We start from the raw sequence: 20,903 nt of genomic DNA on the forward strand, positions 1-20,903 counted from the left end.
CCAGGACTTCATAGACTTAGAATCTGTGGATCTTTGCTTTACTTCCTGTTCTCGTTGGATTGGGGATTTAGAGTTAGGGTCGCTTATTCGAAGGTCTATCCTATCCCAAATACATATGACTAGTATGCACTAAACAATGTATTGAAGTACCTGATAAAGATCATCTTATAATTATCTAATCAGTACGTCTACTTAGTTATTTCTTATACTACCCTAACTACGGCAATACCGAGTGGCTCGGAGAGGAGCCAGAGAATTGATTACGCAATCCCTGTGGATGGTAACCAACCTGAAGGCTTTGTTGATGGTTTTGAATCCGAGCCAGAAGTGGAGAACCTAACCCCGATGACCCTTGTTCCGAATCCTAACCCTTTTCCGGTTTTTCAAGGCCCGACGCCTCCTTGGGTAGATTGCTTGGAAACATGGAGCGAAGAGCAAGACCAACCTATGCTGTTTAATAGAGACCGAAGCTTCTACAACATAAGTGATGGAAGCTTAGCATATAGAATTCTTCCAATCCTGGTTCGTAGAGTTACCCGAAACGAGATTCAGGGCAGAACAACTCTCCATCATACCGCAGAGGTTGATGCAAATGCAAGAGTGCATACAATCCACACCAATCGCCTTGAGCACACTTGTGAAAAATCTGAGAGAGACCATGAAACCCTACTGCAAGCACTGGCTGAAACCCGAACCGAAGTCATAAAACTCCAAGTACGCTAAAGGATGTACGAAAGGCACATGCTTGATATGGAGAGACAACTAGCTGAACTGAGGGTTCACCAGAGGGATGACCGCCGCCAGTAGTAGATGCCTTACTTTCTTTCCCTGTTAAAAAGGAATCGTTTTTCCTATCTATGTCCTATGTGGCATTCTCTATGAAACTATCTTGTACTATAGGTACTTTTGGTTACACCTTTAGGTGGCCAAAACTCTCCTGCTCCAGAAGTGATGTAAGATCCTCTACAAGGTCAATTTCCCAAGCCTATTACATCATAAACATCAATGACATTGTCAGTTAACTAAATTCTGTGTCACCCCTTGTCCAAATACTTCCATCATGCTACCATAGGAGTCTATCTGATAACCATTCTAGTCAAGTTGTTAGACTAGAGTAATTTAGCTCAGGGATCGTTCCTAATTCTCTTTCAAAGGTTGGATCAAATTTCAAGGTTTCACTTGGATACAAAACCTACTAAACTCATGAAATTCATTCATATGGACTTCCTTTATGAATTACATATAAGGCATTCTTAAATCGGAGCATAACACAGAAAAATATAATTCAATAACAACTGACTTGTCCTTGCTAGTAGGAACTTACCATCTTATCCTTCTTTTGCAAACTTATGACAGAACTATGCCACAAAGGAAAAGACTTAGACCTTTCGGTAGCACAGCACCACCACCTCCAACGCCACCTCCTCAGTTTGATTCCGCAATGTTCCAAGCTGCAGTAACAACAGCCGTGGTAGTTGCAATGTCACAAATTGGTACAAATAGCATTGGTGGTGCTGGATCTGGAGCCACAAACTCTAACCACGGGGACAGTACAGGACGCACAAAGGAATGCACTTACAAGGACTTCACAAATGGCAAACCCGATTCTTTCGATGGAAGTGGGGGCGTCCTCGCACTAATTCGATGGTTTGAGAGAACCGAAGCAATCTTCGAGATTTGTGCTTGCTTCGAAGCGAGCAAAGTCAAGTATGCGACATTCACCTTCATCGAAAGAGCTCTCATTTGGTGGAACGGCAGAGTTAAGTCGCTTACGCTTGCAGTGGCTAACTCGTTAAGTTGGGAGGACTTAAAGAAGATGATGCTGAAAGAATATTGCTCAAGAGGCGAAGTGCAAAAGCTGGAGCAAGAACTGTGGAATCTCAGAATGGCAGGCTCCGACCTTACAACTTACACCAACCGATTTTGTGATCTAGCATTCCTTTGTCCCGCTATGGTCACCCTGGAAGACAAAAAGTTGGAGCGATACCTCTGGGGATTGTCCCCTGAAATTCAAGATAGCGTGTTGGCCTCAAGACCAACTACCTTCGATAGCGCCAAGGAGTTGGCACAACAACTCATCGATCATCGTGCCATACATGACACTACGATAACCACCCTTAACAAAGCAAGAGGAGGGAACAACAAAAGAAAGTTTTGGGACAACAAGAAGGACCAATCAGCCTAGGACCTCGCTATGAAGCAACAGATCTTTGCTGTTTATGCTACCACAACCCTCACCACGCCAACTCCCATGAAACCATACGCTGGAACCCTTCCGAAATGCAACAAGTGTAACTTCCATCACACTGGGTCTTGCCGGAAGATGCATTGCAAAACTGCAACAGAGAGGGGCACACTGTTCGCTTCTGTAAGGCACCAGCACGACCCATCAACCAAGTCCCTGGCTTTGGAGTAAGACCATCCTGTTACAAGTGTGGAGAAACGGGACACTTTAAACCAAGAACTAGAGATGCCAGTGGTGGTGGAAGGGTGCTTGCGATCACCGAAGGAGAGACCACCCCGAAACTGCCCTCAAATATTAGTACGTGTTTCTAACATTGACGTATAAACTCTAAATTTCTTTACATGTTAAATCTAGCATCGATTAAAGCATACATAGTAGTAATGCCAAGGATTAAACTGAGAGCATAAACAATAAGAAATTCCAAGGCTGTCATGTGACATCAGGCGGGTTATTCCTCACCATAATCAATTTCTTGTACTGCGAAAAGTTTCCCCCATATTTCCTCCGAATTCTTAGATCCCCATTCAAAGTGCAAATTTCGGGACGAAATTCCCTCTAACGGGGGGATGATGTGACAACTATCAAATTTTGGTCAATTCAAAGTCAAATAAAGTCAACAAGTCAAACCGGTCAACTCAACTAACCCTTGTGTACTAAGGATTATGTTAGGTAAATACTATACAACTCGCTATTCTGATGAGAGATCATAAATCGAAAAGTACGTACATCAAGATCTCCTTAACCAAAAACTATGGTAAGTGGCGAGCCAAACCGATAAAACAATGTTGCATACTCATCGGGAGTGTGTAAGATCCTTAAACAAGGCTTAACAGGGTTTACGGACCTTGCATTGCGAAGCCGGACACTCACATTTGTCACACAGGAAACCTCTTGCAATCGTTTTCACTCTATCTCACATTAATCAAGAATCTCTCCCAAATCTCTCTAAGCATGTGAAATCTCTCCCAAATCTCTCTTTGTATGAGAAATCTCTCCGAAAAAAGAGTGAAATCTCTCCCCAATCTCTCCTTGTATGAGAAATCTCTCCAAGAATGTAAAATCTCTCCCAAATCTCTCTCAAAAGTTCCCGTAACTTTTTGAAGTCATTCGGATCATTCCAACCCTTAACCGGGTCAAAAACGGTTTGAAACGGGGTAAAAACGAGTAAAATAGGCTTAAGGACCCGAAACCCTCTTATTAGGGCCGAAGCCTCTTAGGACCCGAAAGTCCTCTTAGAGACCAAAACCAAGAGGACCGAACATCTGCTGAACTGAAAGCCTTCTCAGAACCGAACCCGAAGGGTCCTTTCAGGACCGAACCTCACATATACACCCGAACCTGAAGCCTCTTGGAACCGAACCCGAAGGTACTGTTCACTTCGGTCCATTTCGGTTCTGACGCCTTTGGACCGAACCCTTCGCTTCCTACTTTCCTTCACTTCCTTTCGCTTCCGGCTCAGCATCAGAGGGGACCGAACCTCGGCCAGGACCGAGAGGTCTCGCTGGGAAGCTTCTTTTCTCCCGGTTTTCGTCTAGTTTTGTGTTTTAGGCCCGTTTTTAATTGTTTTAACACGAGATTTTCACCTAAAACTTTATTTTAACATATAAGACCCCTAAATTAATGATTAATCATGTTTTTAAGGATAAACCTTATCCAAGAAGAGTGGGCGAAGTACAAAGGTTGAGTGTTGACTTTGCTTTACCTTATGACACAAGCAACCACCCCCACACCTACTCTATGACCAGCCACACCTCCCCACCTTACCTAGGTCACTTCAATGTCCTTTCCACTCAATTATCAGCCTTCCTTACATTCTTAGAGCTGGAAAACCGCATCCTCTCTCATCACTTCTCTCATTTGCTCTGATTTCACCAAGGATCCAACTCCACTTTTCTCTCAAACTTTCTCTATCAAATTCGAGATTCAAGGCTGATTATCAAGCTTTCTCACACTCTTGTTAAGTATAATTCACTCTCTCTATGATTATTTCACTTCCTTCTACTCAAATCATAGATTGCTTACACAAATATCATCATATTTGTTGTTAGCTCGTCAAATCTTCAAGCATCTACCAAGTGTTCTTGAGTTGAACACTTCTTTTCTCCATTATCCATCTATTGAAATCACTCAAGGTGACTTCATACCCCTACATTTTCATGTTTTCTTAAGTTTTTAGTCAGGGAATACAAGTCAAAACACCAAGAACATAACTAAAAATTTCTAACAGCTTTCATCAGAAAAGTTGGACCCCATTCACGGACTGTTTTGGACAACTTAAGAATTTTATTTTTCAAAACTGTATTACGTGAAAATAGTTCAAGTTCTTAGATTTAAAATGACTACTTTCACATCTCCATACGATGTTTCTACAATTTATGGTGATTTTTACAAAACTGCCTATCATTTCAAACATCAATCTGGACGAGTCTGTGATTATGGACTTTTTCACACAAGTTGGAGGTCATTAAAAATCGTGATAATAATTATGAGTAAACTAGATACATTTTGGGAACTCTCAGAATTTACGGATTTAGTTTTTGACTTCGTATGATTTTTCTATGACATTTCTAAAACAGCGCAGAAAGGTTAGAGTTAGTTAACAACTTATAACTTTCAAAACACTTTGTAACATGTTGAGAAAAGTGTTAAATCTTTGATAACTTCATATATTACAAGTATTTCTTGTAGTGGTACAATTATATAATAGAACAACACTCACTGAAATTATAAGAATCCTCCACCATAACCATTAGTACCAAACAAAGCAAGATAAACATAGCTATATTGTACTATACATTTGATTTAAATAGAAAGGGTTCTTAAACACCACAAATAAACATACTAAACTATAATAAGTATAGTTAGGTTGCATATACATTTCAAACATTTTGATAAACTATAATAGGTATAGTTTATGATCATTTACATTACAAAGTACCGGGTTTATATACAAAAAGGGGTACAAATACAAAGTGCCGGGTTTTATACAAAAAGGGGTACAAATACAAAGTGCCAGATTTATATACAAAAGGGGTAAAAATACAAAGTGTCGGGTTTTTATATAAAAAGGGGTACAAATACAAAGTGTCGGGTTTATATACAAAAAGAGGTACAAGTACAAAGTGCCGGGTTTTTATACTAAAAGGGGTACAAATACAAAATGCCAGGTTTTTATACAAAAGGGGTACAAATACAAAGTACCGGGTATTTATAAAAAGAAAAGGGGTACAGATACAAAGTACCAGGTTCACTTAAAATAGTTATTATGATATTAAAACTATATCTCATCTAGAATTGTTAGACTTCAACTATAATCGTTGAGCATATATGCTTGAGTCATATAAGAATTTAGTCTTGATTGGCTTAGTATTGGTGGGGCCCGCCTCATCTCCTGTTCCTCGTTGGGTTGTGGACCTAGGGCAGACCCACTATATTCAACGTTTTATCTAACTTAAATCTTGTATAACTTATATACGCTGGACGATTATAGGAGAAATCTACGGGTCATTCTAGGGTCATTAATACATCATATAGGAATATTCTTTTCACACTTAACTAAGAAAATATTGGATTTTCTAGAAATCAAACTCTATCGATTTTACAAGGAAACGTTTTCTACTTCAAACAAAACTCTTATGAACTCACCAACTTAATTGTTGACACTTTTTCAAAACTATTTGTATTCTCAAGAAATCAGTGAAACAGGAAAACTTCAACGCTTTGAGGATGGGACGTTAAACCGTCAACAATTTATTTTTGTCATCATAATGTAATTGATTTTGAAACATGTAAACATATACTTTTGTGTAACTTTTTCAATTATATTTATGATGGTTGTATTTACTTTAAGCACTATTATACACGTTGTTGTGATACTGTACATGAAGTCCTCCACCCTCGGACGTTTCCGCCATCCTTGGTTTGGGGGTCGGACAGTATGTGAATACTTCATCAAACGGAAGTTCATCTTCTAAGGATTCGAACATATCAGTTAAACCATGGAAATCAATCATGAAAACAAATATTGTTCAATCACAAACTCAGAATACGAAGGGAAATGTTAGTGAACATTCGAAACCATCAAAATCTTATGTTTCAGACCCTTTAAATGATGAATTAGACTTAATTGATAGTCTCAAAACCAAAATTTGTGATTGGGTCAAAAGTTCTTCATTACATTCGAAGTTTAAATCTAATTTCTCAGGACCCAAAAAGCCTTGGGTACCTAAAATTTTCCATTGATTGCAGGTACTATGTGACGAAAAATATGATAACAAATGGTACATTGATAGTGGTTATTCTCGTCACATGACTGGGAAGGAGGAGAATTTACGAGATTTTCGAAGTTTGACGAATGGAGGAGTTGTGAAATTTGGTAATAATAAAAAAGTTAGGTTAAAGGCTATGGGAAAATCACGAATGTTAAGTCTATAGTGAATCGTGTTGCTTATGTCGAAGGTCATCAACATAACTTGATAAGTGTATCATAATTTGTTGTGGGCACTGGCAATTAAGTACTTTTCAAAGAAGAGGAAAGTGTCATTTCGAATATCGATACAAAAGAAGTTTTGCTTTATTCAAAAGCAAAGGTGACATGTTTACGTTGGACATCAATCCAATTGTAGGCAAACCTTTAGTATGCCTGCTTTCAAAAGCTACATCAGATATAAGTTGGCTTTGGCATCGAAGACTTTCACATCTCAACTTTCGAAACATCAACAGACTTGTTGCACAAGATTTAGTAACAGGTTTACCTGTACTTAAATTTGATGATAATTCTTTATGTTCAGCTTGTGAAGTTAACAAGCAACATAAACAAGGTCATCCAATCACGATCGATTTGAAGATTGTCGAACCACTAGAATTATTACATATTGATTTGTGTGGTCCATCGACAGTATCAACACTCAAGAAGAAACGGTATATTTTAGTAATTGTTGATGATTTTCAAGATTCACATGAGTTTATTTTCTCAGGCTTAAATCTAAAGTTGCACAAATCATGACTGATTTTGTCAAAAAGATGGAAATCACATTAAAGAAAACTGTTTGAAAAATCAAGAGTGATCATGTAACTGAATTTAAGAACAATGTTCTTGATTCATTTTTGGTAGACAATGGAATTTCACATAATTTTTCATCTCCATATACACCACAAGAAAATGGTGTAGTTGAACGAAGAAATCGATCTTTATGTGAAGCCGCACAAATAATGCTGACATATGCGAATCTTCCACAATACCTTTAGGTCCACATTTCCCAAGATGTTTAGGTTTATGAATGTGGGTCCAATTAGAGCCCAAGTAGGGTTTCTAGGCCCAAGATATTCAAGTTGAAGGTTTATTGGTCCATTTGGCCCAATAAGAGAATTCTAGTTCATATTAAACTTGAATCGGAATTTTTGGAGTTTCAAACTCTTTTTTGAACATGAGAGACGTATTAGAAGGAGTATAAAGTATGATATTTTATTAGACTACCAATCATTATACTGGTTGAATGATTATATGATAGTAGAATTTCCTAGCAAAAATGCTAGTTGTGACATCATCCCCCCGTTAGAGGGAATTCGTCCCGACATTCTTGCGAAAGACAGGTTCATGAATGAGATAATAGGTACTTCATCTGATCTTTGCATTTCTCATGTGAATTCCGATCTATGCTTGGCGTTCCATCGAACCTTCACAGTCAGAATGCAGTTTTGTTTTATACGCTTTACTTCCCTATTCCAATACATTGACTGATTCTTCGACGAACAGGAGATTCTTGTTTATTTCGATCCCTTATAAAGAATGATAAGAGTTTCATCTGATATGCATCTTTTCATATTCGAGACGAGAACACATGGTGTACGTTGCTGAGCTCTACAGGCAGCTGCAGCCTATAAGTCTTTGGACCAATCCGATCAAGAATCTTGAACAGTCCGAGGTATCGTGGGTTTGGTTTTCTCGTTTCCTAAAGCGAATCATTCCATTCCAGGGAGATTCCTTTAATAACATGCGATCCCCAACTTGACATCCTAATGGCTTACGTCGCTTGTCAGAATAGCTCTTCTGTCGGTCTCGCGATGCTTGAACTCCAACTTTGATTTGGATTATCTTCTCTGTTGTTTTGCAAATGGTTTCTGGTGTCATGAGAGTACTACCGAGTGATCTACATTTATGACTCTAAAGAGTTTTGAAAGGAGCAATCTTGATGCTCGTGTGATAGCTGTTTTGGTATGAGAAGTCAATCAAAGGAAACTGGGTATCCCTTGACTTGTTGAACTCGAACACCCATATTTGTAGCATGACTTCGAGTGGTTGAATGGTTCATTCTCTTTGGCTATTGGTTTGAGAGTGGTAAACAACGCTCGTGTCTAGCTATGTTCCCATAGCCTTCTGAAGTGACTGTCAAAATCTCGAAGTAATTCCATTATCCTGATCCGAGATAATAGATACTGATATTTCATGGAGTCTCACAATCACTTGGATATAGATCCATGCTAAACTTCCTTCTTTTTTGATTTCTATAAGCTTCGTCTTTCAACTCCGAGAGTTTTATCCATCCACATAGTGTTTTCTTCGCAATATTCTCCGACTTTGATGCTTTCAAGGTTGGTCGTAGATGTTGCCAGTGTTTTGTTCTTGCTTCGTGAGTAGATGAGTGTGTCATTGATGAAAATAATGAAAAGCATGACTAGGAATGGTTGGGAAAACTCAGTTTGTAGGGTCCATGAATACCGTGGAAGCATTCGTTAGATCGAAGGGTATCACAATGGATTTGAAATGGTCGCAATGAGTTCGGAAGGCAGTTTTTTTTTGGAATGTCGTCTTCTCGGAATTGAAGTTGATGATAACCGGTTCTTAGATCTATTTTAGAGAAGTAACTAGCTCCTTGGAGCTGGCCAAATAGATCGTCAGTCCGAGGGAGTGGGTATCGATTTTTGATAAGGAGCTTATTCAATTTCCTAAAATCGATGCACATTCTGAAGGATTCGTCTTCTTGAAGGACAAGACCGGAGCTCTCCAGGGTGAGAAGCTTGGTTCGATGAATCCTTTGCACAACAATTCTTCTCAATTGACTGGATAACTCGTGAATTTTCGGCGGGAGTCAACCTATAGGGTGAATTGGCAATTGATGTAGTTCCTAGTATGAGGTAGATTCAAAATTTGGCCTGCCTTTCTGGAGGTATTCCCGGAAGTCCTTCAGGTAATACATCCGGAAAATCGCATGCTAATGGAATACCTTTTATGATTACTTCATCATTGGTCTTGTCCACAACAAGAGTGAGGAAAACATAGTTCTTCTAGTGCAGGCACTTCTGTGCCTTGATGTACGAGATAGGACGAGGATTGGCGCCAGGTTTATCACCATGGATTATTAGAGTTTCGTGATTAGGAAGGAGAAGGTAAACGACAGTCTCGCGACACATAGTATCAGCACGGTGGGGGCTTAACCCAACCAAGTCAATTATCACATCAAAACTCCTAATATTTACTGGCTTTAAATTTTTATTTGAAATGAATTGTTGTTTACTGTTAAGGTGCACTGTACATGAATATCTTTGGTTAATACGGTTTTTCCCATTAGCCATCTCCAACGTGAAGGCTTCGTTTAGCTTTTGGGGTTGTTGCTTCAGTAAGTGTTTGAATATGTTACCAAAGAAGATTCACTTAGCTTTACTATTGAATAAAAGGTAAGAGAAAGAGTTGTTAAGTGGGAGCATACCAATAACAACCGTTGGGTCATGGACTGCTTCCCCTTGACCTAAGGTTAGGACCATTTCTGATCCTCCTGCTCCTTGATTGTTATCCCTGGGGTAATTATGCCAGAAGTGACCGATTCCTCCACACCCATAGCAGGTGCGAATGGTCTCATCATTGGTGTTGTTGTAGGGTTGTTGCGATTGTTGTCGTTTTCATTTGGCTGACGATTCTGGCATGGATAAGTTCTACAGAATTTGGCGGTTTGATTCTTTCGTTTGCATTTGTTAAAATGCATCTCCCAGTAGGCTCAATTATGATGGAATTTTCACTTGTTGCATTTTGGAAGGCTTCCAGCATATGGTCTCCTGGTTGTTGGTGTAATAGGGGTCATGGTCGCATGAACAACAACAACATGTTGCTTCCTTGATAAGCTTTGAGTGGGTTGTCCCTTTCTCTTACTTCCAGACCTCAGCTTCCTGCTCTTAAGCTTGGGCTTTGGAGTTCATTGATAGGTTGTCACTTGTTGGTTTCCATGTTCTTTCCTTTGGCTGGAGTCGTCAATGCTATTCCCGCCTCCATTGGGGTTGTTTGCATTGATCTGTGCCATAGCAGCGGTTACTGCCGCCATTACAGCAGCTTGAAATATAGCAGAGTCCATTTGCAGGAGCGGTGTCTCGTGGGCGTGCTTGTTATTCTTGCGGGATGGCATTTTCTTGCTGCACGTTGATAATCTAGATCGTAAGTAATGATCGTCATTGCTGGTTGTACTCTATAAATTTTGTATCTTGTTGTATAATTCTCACTGCTTCCATCTACATCCCTATGATGTATTTGCGGTAGTATGTAATCATAGATTTGGCACGATCGTTGCGTCTATCCTTAGATTATATAGGTTGTTCTGGTTTCGAGATCCTTAAGTATCTAGCGGTTTTGAGGGTTCGCTTGAGCATATAATTGAGTCTATGTAGTAATATGAAATAAAGATAGCACATAATTGTTCCAGTGGTAAGTACCATCTTAATACACGAAAGAGAGTCATGTCGGATAGTAGGGGGAAGTAGAAAAGGCTTATCCTAATTGTGTCAGGAAGTGTCTGGTGGTGGTGCTGATGAAGTGGATGCACCTTGGAGACGAGCTACTTGTTGTTCGGTATCTCATAGTTGTACTTCCCAAACTAATTGTCTCGTTCGAGAGTCTCCATTCACTTCTTGTGTTTGCCTCTCATCTCTCTCAATAGCAAACCACATTTGTTCCGTTCGATTTGAGGTGTCCTGAGCTTGGTTATCAATACCTCGGGTGCGCCGGACCATGACTGGGAGGGCCCAGTCAGCTGGTCCTCTATGACTAAGATCGAAGAGACATCAGTTCCTACCGTAGTGTGGTTGTATCCCATGTTGGTGACTCTATCTCCAAACGTCGTGTTCCTAAGGGGCATGGGGCCACCGGGGCCCACACGATATTTTGGTACTCTAGCTTTACATGGAGGATTGATGTCATAGGATTCTGCATCCGAGTCATCATCATCATTGCCCTCTGGCTCTTCCTATTCAAGGTCCAATATTGACTCGGCGGGTTCACCAGCACGTTCTACTTCGTGTTCCTTCTGTGGTTTCTCCTCTGAGTCGAGCCACCCTACTATTCTTTGACTAGGGAGATAGGGTTTCCTGGCTAATGATACTCGTCTATAGCATATTGCACGAAGGGCTATGAATACTAGAAACAAATAGCATACCAATTACTCCTATAACTCTACGACTATTGCATAGATTTAGTTGAGGTTCCCTTCTTGGAGATTAAGGGGTATGTTTTTAGGTTCCCTAGCTATCACGACGGAAACTTCCGGGGGCTGTTGTGACTTAATTGAATACCATCACAATGATTAAACATGAATCATAACATCATTCATCACCATGCATTGAAGTATTACAACTGATATTGTTTACATTCAGTACATTGTTATAAACATTACAATTCCATAACATAAACTGTTCGATCATTTATCTAAGCAAAACACCATGATATAACTTGATACATTTTCTTCTGTTTACGTGTTACCTGAGAATACAAGTTATTTTGAAAACGGTCGACATAAAGATGTTGGTGAGTTCATAAGCATGTTTGTGAAAATGGTTTGTATAACTTTGAAAACCGCCAGAAAATCCGATATTTTCTTAAAAGAGTATTGTTTATAAAAAAAATTGTGAAGATCCGTAAGTATGCTTGTCGATTTTTGTAAACATGTATAATGGTTGAACTTTGTATACATCACATAGGTAAAAGTGTTGAACTCCTCGGGAAAACCCGATGTTTTCCCAATACATTAAATTACGTGTCTTATTTATTGTTATACCGATACGACGATTGTTTTTGATTACCCAGGTGACATTGGATTAATTATGGGTTGTGAGTTGTTATAATCACGCATTAATGAAAATGACTAGTTTATAAGTACCAATTACAAACGATCCTTTAGGCGTTGTCCGTAACACTAAGTTAATCCAACCACCCTGACTTCTCTTGATTTATGCCATGAATTTGTCTACTCGATATTACCCAGGTGACACTGGATTAATTATGGGTTGTGAGTTGTTATAATCACGCATTAATGAAAATGACTAGTTTATAACTACCAATTACAAACGATCCTTTAGGCGTCGTCCGTACTACTCACTTAATCCAACCACCCTGACTTCTCATAGCCCCACAACCGAGGAAAAAGGAGGGTACGAAGCCCCCCTTTATTTCCATAAGTTGTTCAAGGCTATCGGGAATGTGAAAGGCACTTCACCCGACCCGCATTTGACTTCTCGACTTTGCTAGCAGTACCAATGGACCCTTGGGGACGAACAACGCAATAGAGCTATTGAAAGTCCTTTTACATGGAATTAGGTCATAGAAGGCCCAATAACATGTAAGCACGTTCCCTTCGGGCTTAAAGATCATGCTATTGGGCTAGCAAGGCCCAAGAAGCACGATTTGAAACTTTCAAGCCCAAAGATTGAATATTGACTCCTCGTAGATTTCACGTGTTTATTGAAGTACTATTGTTTATTGATTTTTGATTTGTTATTGATTCGAGACCAAATCAATTCGATTGGTAACGATATTGTTGTTGAAAGTGTATTTGTTATTACGTTTCGCCGGTAGTCGTGGATCTCGTATTTTATCCTAAGGGATTTATTTGTTTAAAAGTAAGATTTTACCTTTTCATGACCCTTCTTGGATAAAATTTGCACTTTTAGTCCTTTATATAAAATAATTTTCCATTTTAGTCCTTAAACCATTTTTCTTGACACTTTAGTATCATACCTTATTGAAAAGACATTTTCAGCCCAAATTTACTTTGCAAACAGCTTAAGTCCTTCAAAAATGAAGTTTTCTCGGTTGGACCCCCATTTTCGCAACTTTTATAGTTTTGGCCCAAAATGGAAAAGTTTTGCATTTTTTATCACTTTTGAATTTGAAAAACATTTTTGACCTTTGAAATGTTTTTAATACACTTGAAATCCGCTGTTATACAAAAAACTTCCTTTTCAGCGCCTCAAACTTAAAAATCTCGCATATTGAGGCTTATTGGGTCGAAAAGCCCAACTTTAGCCCATTAAGTGTAAAATTTACATTTTTAGTCTTTCAAAAATGTTTTGCTTCAGAAAAATTATTATAGAAACTGTTTGGACTCTTTTGACACTCTAGAAACTATAACTTGTCGGTTTGGGCCCTTAGTTTTGCATTTTTAATAATTTAAGCCCAAAAATGGGTTTTATGTCAAAGCATGTTCATCCTAACCATATGAGTTATTTTTCTTGACTTGATTAGGGTAAAATAGTTTGTTATGTTTATTTCCTTCCCTAGGTTTTAGATCTCGGTTTTTACATACTTTTTGGATAACATTTTCATCACAACACATGATATCACACACAAACATGCATCAGATCACACATAACATACATTTACACATAGATCTACACATTTACTTGTGTTCTCCCCCATAAAAACTCATAAAACCGAAAAGAAAGGGGGTATGAAACTCACCTTGGGGTGTTGGATTTGGTTTTTGGTGAAGAGATGAGAAGATCTCGACCCTAGGTGTTTTCTTGAGGAGATCTTTGAAGATGATATGATTCTAGGAGCATGAACAAGAGATTGATGATCTTTGATGAAAGATCTTAGCATAAAGATGAAGTTTAACATCCTAATTATGTAGCAACTTACCAAGAGGATGAAGTTTGTTGACAACTTGTTGAATCACCCCACCACCTCACGGTTTTCTTGAAGATTTAAAGAGAATTAGTGTTTGATTTGTGGGTGGAATGAAGATGGTGATGGGGGCTCCTTATGGCCGAGAATAGAAGAGGAGGGAGAGAAGTGAGAGAAGGTGCAAGATGGATACCTTGGAACATGAGATTTAGCCTAAATATATAATGGATAATTTGCATGGATATCCTCCATGCAAATATTATGTGTCATCTTAGAATTTATTCAACCTTTTCCTCTTTTTTTTTTTTTTTTTTTTTTTTTTTGTTACTTGGGCCGAGAATTGGGCCAAAGAAGAGTGGAGATGACACGGTTTGGGCCCTTACTTATCTTAACTTGAATTTATGGTGGCCAATAATAATTTTTGGCCCATTGGGCCCTTGGAAGGTTCACGGCCCAATGAAGTCCAATTGAAAAGGGTTTACGGCCCATTAGGAAATTTTGAAATCACTTATGGCCCAATTTGGTCCATTAGGGATAAAATGAGGCATTTTAGGTCCACATTGCCCAAGATGTTTAGGTTTATGAATGTGGGTCTAATTACAGCCCAAATAGGGTTTCTAGGCCCAAGATATTCAAGTTGAAGGTATATTGGTCCATTAGGCCAAATAAGAGAATTCTAGTTCATATTAAACTTGAATCGGAATTTTTGGAGTTTCAAACTCTTTGCTTAGAGTACCAATCATGATACTCGTTGAATGATTATATGATAGTAGAATTTCCTAGCAAAACTGCTAGTTGTGACATAATATGTGATAGGGAAAATTTGACTAGTGATGTAAAACTGTTATTAGCCCAATGCAATATTTATTGCAATTCTGCTAAAAGATTGTATGCTAAACTTACTGCTTTTCATCATTCATCTGATATCAGTAAGGAACAACATAGGAAGTTATTACCTTTTCTAGAATATGAAAGAGAGAAGGTTGATAATATTTTGTATGATTGTCAGAAAACAATTGTAGAGTTTGATAAAATTCTTGATGATGGATATACTTATGGAGTTATGAAAATTGATGAATATTTGGATAAGAATGAATTAGTTGATATAGTGAATGACACCTTAACCAAAAATGAACAAATCAAAATTTTGAAAAAGACTTAGAATTCGAAATCTGATTCTCAATCTAATTTTGCTGGTATCGAAGATAATTTTAATAATATTAGTGAAATTAGTGATCTTGAGGATGTTGATTGTTCTCAGTTGTCTATTGTTAATGTTGCATCAAAGTCTAAATGAAAAGAAAAATGTGAGGATTTGTTGGTTAAGATTGACACTAACAAACCCTCAACTTCAAAAGTTTTTGATTTTGATTATGTGGATATCAAAGATAGTCAGACTGATAGTAGTGATGATGAAAATGACGATGAAGTTTTACAGAAACCCATGTCATCAAAACTTCCACAAATTGTTGTTGATCAAGTGTATGGTGATAAAGAAAAATTCGACAAAGTGATGATTGAAAAGGGTGCCCAGTATCTCGAAACTAATACAGTGGTGTATCCTAATTTCAAATTCACAAATGATGTTTTTACAAATCAAGTGTTTGTGACAAAAGGAAATGTTGAAAACATCAAAACGAAATTTAACAAAATGGTTGAAAAAGATAACAAATGAACAACTAATGAATGATTTCTCTCAAATTAAAGCACTGTCGAAAACAATCTCACAAAGAATACATACACATTTCAAAGTAAAATATCTCAACGAGAATTGGTTGAAAATCAAAAAGTTGTGAAAGAAGTTTCAAAACCAGTTGTTGTGAAAAATGAACAAGTTGCCAAATTAAATTCACAAGAATTCAAAGCTCAAATTTGCAAATTTTCAAAAGAAAATGGAATTTCAAAAAGACAAGCTCGAAAGAAGATTTTCTGGCAAACTGTTGAGTCTCGAAAGAAACACGACAATTTGACAACAAAAACATCTAACAAGATGAAGTACAAATTTGATAAAACAATGTCTTCATCACATTCAGCCAATAAGAAAAATTTCACTCAAAGAAATAAATCAATGTTTGAATCAAATCCACAAACCATTTTTTCAAAAACTAAAAATGAATCATTTTCTACGAATATTAAAAATTCAACAAAGAAATTTCAAAATCAAAATTCCACAAATTGATTTTCTTTTAATTCACAACAAAGATTTTATCAAAATCAAAACCCCAAACCCACTTCTTTCTCAAATAATTCAAGGAATTTTCCAAAACGAATTCCTCAAAACACAACTGTTGAAATCAAAGATGAAGTCCACATGTTGAGAACTTTCGTATTAAATCAAATGTTGGTTTCATTCCACAAAAAAAATCAAAATTTTCCAAATCCTTCTTGGAAACAAAGTTTGAAAGTTTCATATTCCAAGGGATTGTCTTGTGAGAAAAAATAGATCATTGGCTTGAAGGAAAAGGGAAAATGTATCAATCACGAAAATTTTCTCAACAACAAAATCGAGAAGCTTATGAGAAGTATGTGAATACTTCATCAAACGAAAGTTCATCATCAAAAGAATCGAATGTTTTGGTAAAATCTTGGAAACCAATTTCAAGAGAAAACAAAATTCAAACACAAACCGAGAAGATGAAGGCATGTGTTAGTGACAATCTTAAACCATCGAAAACTTATGTTTTGGTCCCTTTGACTAATGATGTTGAGTTAATTAATAGTTTCAAATCAAAAGTTCATGATTAGGTTACAAGTTCTTCATTTCAGTCTATGTTTTAAACTAATTTCCAAGGACCCAAACAACCTTGGGTACCTAAATTCTTTCATTAATTGCAGGTTTTGTGCGAGGAGCAATATGATGATAACTAGTATATTGATAGTGGTTGCTCTCATCACATGACTAAGAAGAAGGAGAATTTACGTGACTATCGAAGTTTAAAAAATGTAGGACTTGTTAAGTTTGGTAGCAATCACGGGTGTCAGGTGAAAGGTTATGGAAAAATAACGAATGGCAAGTTTACTATACAAAGAGTGGCGTATGTCGAAGGTCTTCAACATAACTTGATAAGTGTTTCGCAACTTTTTGTGGGCACTGGTAATAAAGTAGTTTTTAACGAAGAAGGAAGCATAATTTCGAATATATATACCAAGGAAAGCTTGCTTTAATCCAAGAGAAAGGCGACATGTTTAGTCTGGATATCAATCCTATTGTGTGCAAACCATCTGTGTGTTTACTTTTGAAAGCTTCATCAGACATAAGCTGGCTTTAGCATTGAAGTCTTTCACATCTAAATTTTCGAAATTAGAACAAACTTGTTGCTCAAGATCTGGTACGAGGATTACCTATTTTAAAATTTGATAATGAAACTTTATGTGCAGCTTGTGAACAAGGGAAGCAACATAAACAAGGTCATCTGATCACTATTGACTCGAAAATTGTCAAACCTTTAGAGTTACTTCATATTGACTGGTGTGGACCATTGACAGTTGCAACTCTTAACAAGAAATGGTACATTCTTGTTATTGTTGATGATTTCTCGAGATTTACTTGGGTATATTTTCTCACACTGAAATCCGAAGTTTCTCAAATCATGATTGACTTTATCAAAACGATGGAAACAAGCTTAAAGAAGAGTTTTCGAAAAATCAAAAGTGATCAAGGGTTTGAATTTAAGAACAATGTTCTTGATTGATTTTTGGTGGAAAAAGGAATTTAACATAATTTCTCTTCACCATTTACAACTCAACAAAATGGTATGGTTGAAAGGAGGAATCGTTCACTTTGTGAAGCAGCATGAACCATGCTGGTATCTGCGAATCTTCCTTAGTATCTATGGGCAAAAGCATTTTCTACAACATATTTTACTCAAAATAGATCATTTATTCCTCGTCGTTTTTGTTGGATTAGGTGTCTAAGCTCATAACTATCATTGGTATGTATTGGACCCGAGAGTAGCATGGTCCATTTGGCTTGCATATCATCAGGACAATCTGCTAGGATGGATTTTTGAGAGAAGCTTATTTATGGTTAATTAATATATTATAAGTTATAATATATTAATATGAAATCATATGTTTTAATTAGTATTGATCAAGAATTAATTTGGAATTAATTTAGTAGTAAAAAGAGAGTAATTAAATCTGTGGGGACTAATTATAATAATTAGTTATATCTATATGTGTTGGGCTTATGATCCATGTTGAACCAAGTTTATGTATGGATACATAAAGAGTTGGGCCACATGGACCATGGATCATAAAACCCATGGGTATAGATTTGGGTTATATCCATGACCCTAGAAATTCCACATATAAATAGATACTTCATTGCCCAAAATCGCCACTTGTATCTTTTTGGAGTTCATGGTGTCTTTTGTGTGAATGAAATTCTCTCTCAAGTTCATCCGTTGTCCATGGTGTGTTGTGATTCCATTTGAGGCTTCCACACTATTGGGTCTAAGCTCTTTAAGGCGAAATACACCAAGACTTCAAGCTCCATCAAAAGGTTTGTCATGCTAACTAGTTTATTATATTTTTATGTTAAATGCATGCTAGTTGTAAGATTAATACCTTGGAAACCATTTGCATGTATAATTAGCGAAAACATAGATACAAGGTATTTAGGGTTGTATGTGTACCATAGGATGTTGTAGTATACCAAAATCCAACAGTGGTATCAGAGCCATGGGTTGTTTTTCAATTATACTTTATGAAAATAGTTGAAAAAAAAGCGAATTTTTGCTGTCTGGACAACAGACTCAATGAGTCCATTGATGGACTCGATGAGTCCATGAACAATTTCATCCAACTCGTCGAGTTGGTTCATGCACTCGACGAGTTGGACCCCCTGACAGCATATATTCGTGTTTTTATTTGGCCTTTTTTGGATTAGAATCATTACCACAAAGTGTTTTTGTTCATAAAATTTGTTTTTTGATACTATGGTAATGTTTATTCTTATCGAAATAAATTATAATAATCAAAGTTTCAAGTTTTATACATGTTTATATGATGCTTGAAAAAATGTTGATCATGAATGTTCATGTTTATGAGTTTATTTACATTAATAAAAAAAATTATGAGATAGTTGTTTTCAATCCAAATTAATCTAGAAGTTGGTAATAATATGTGTTTTTGTAACTTGTCCTCAAGTTACTTAAAAAGTCACATTTATGAATTTTATAACTCATAAAAATTCCATAAGTTATGAAAAAAATGAAGAGTCACATTTTTTAAATGCTTTTAAAGTCTTCCATAACTTGTCTACAAGTTATGGAACTTGAAGAGTTTTTCCATTAAACCAATTTAAAACTCATAAGTTATGGAAACCATAAGTTTTTGAATTGTTCAAAACTTGTCCTTAAGTTTTGGAATTTGTAATGTCACCCCCATACACACTTTTACTCCAAACTCTAGAATTATAAAAGTTAAAGTTCAAACTTTATGGACTTCATTAAATTAACTAAAGTGTTTAATTAAAAGAGTTAATAATTCCATAAAGACATGGTTTAAGTTTAATTAAATTAAGAGTATATGCTAATTAATAAATTAAACCACCAAGTATTTTAAAATGTTTAAAATACACCCTTATACTATTATAATATTAAAAGTTAATGATTATAAATACGTATAAGAGTAAAGTCAATCTTACCGTTAGTAGGCCTCATTCACGAAGTCCGTCTATAAGGTAGGTATAAGGTTACTACCTATAAAATGACAGTTTAATGGGTGTCTACTCTCACCCACCGCTTTCTTGACCGGTGGAGGGTCGTTAGCCGAACGGGTAGGACAAGGACTATCATTCTCCCTTCATTAAAAGTATTAATGATAAATACTAAGTAACTAAACCTTTTATATATATATACCCAATCTTAGTTACTTTGGAAAAAGTGAATGAGGTGCTAATCCATGAAATTACACTTTACACTTTGTTTAAGTCGGTTAGTGGAGCGTGTGTGGTTAACCGGCACACTAACTCGTATTTAACAAGGTAGGCAGAGGGTAACTTAATGTTTATCATAATATCGATGGAGCGTGTGTGGTTAACCGACACATCGATTGAGGGGTAAACACTTAAGGGTACCAAGTAATTTGCATGGTTACTTCACACCTTGTTTTGTGATCCTCGACATCCCAGTCACAAAACCTGAAGGGAACACTCGAGATTGAAATATGCCATTGAAAGGTTCAATGAATCTCAAAAGATCTAGGAGTTTCAAAGCCAATTAAAACCTAATAATACATTTCGTTTATCTTGGTGGAAATTGGTGAATCGTCATTCACCTACCTTCAAATATTTTATAGCTTGGATTACGGCATCCCTCATCTAAGTTATAAAATAGTTTGTTGGGTCCTAGCGTTAATATTTCAAATTGGGTGTCATATTAAGGACTTTAAATCAACTATCTTGAATATCTCCGAAAAGATGTCTGGATTAGATATTTATGATCTTCCCAAATCTCTTGAAACAAGCTTTCCTAAATGAAGATGATGTCCCATGGAAATCATACTTCTTCCACCTCCTCCAATTATTCTCCCTAACCCACAAGTTATTGAAAATTTTAAGGTCACTCAAGCCCTATTGGCAAGTAAAGGTCTATGTGTGGTCACATCTTGGAGATGTAGTCACATATTGACAAGCGGGGAAAGTTGGGTGTCAAAGTCTTGAGAAAGTTGGTAGCTCAACTACTTTCTAAGTCACATAGTGAGTTCCTGTGGGACTCCTATGAAACATACTATGACAAGACCCTTAATGATGTTATCTATTTGCTAAGATCA

Source organism: Lactuca saligna, chromosome 3 (genome assembly GCF_052625555.1).
Source record: "Lactuca saligna cultivar CGN05327 chromosome 3, ASM5262555v1, whole genome shotgun sequence".
NCBI lineage: Eukaryota > Viridiplantae > Streptophyta > Magnoliopsida > Asterales > Asteraceae > Lactuca > Lactuca saligna.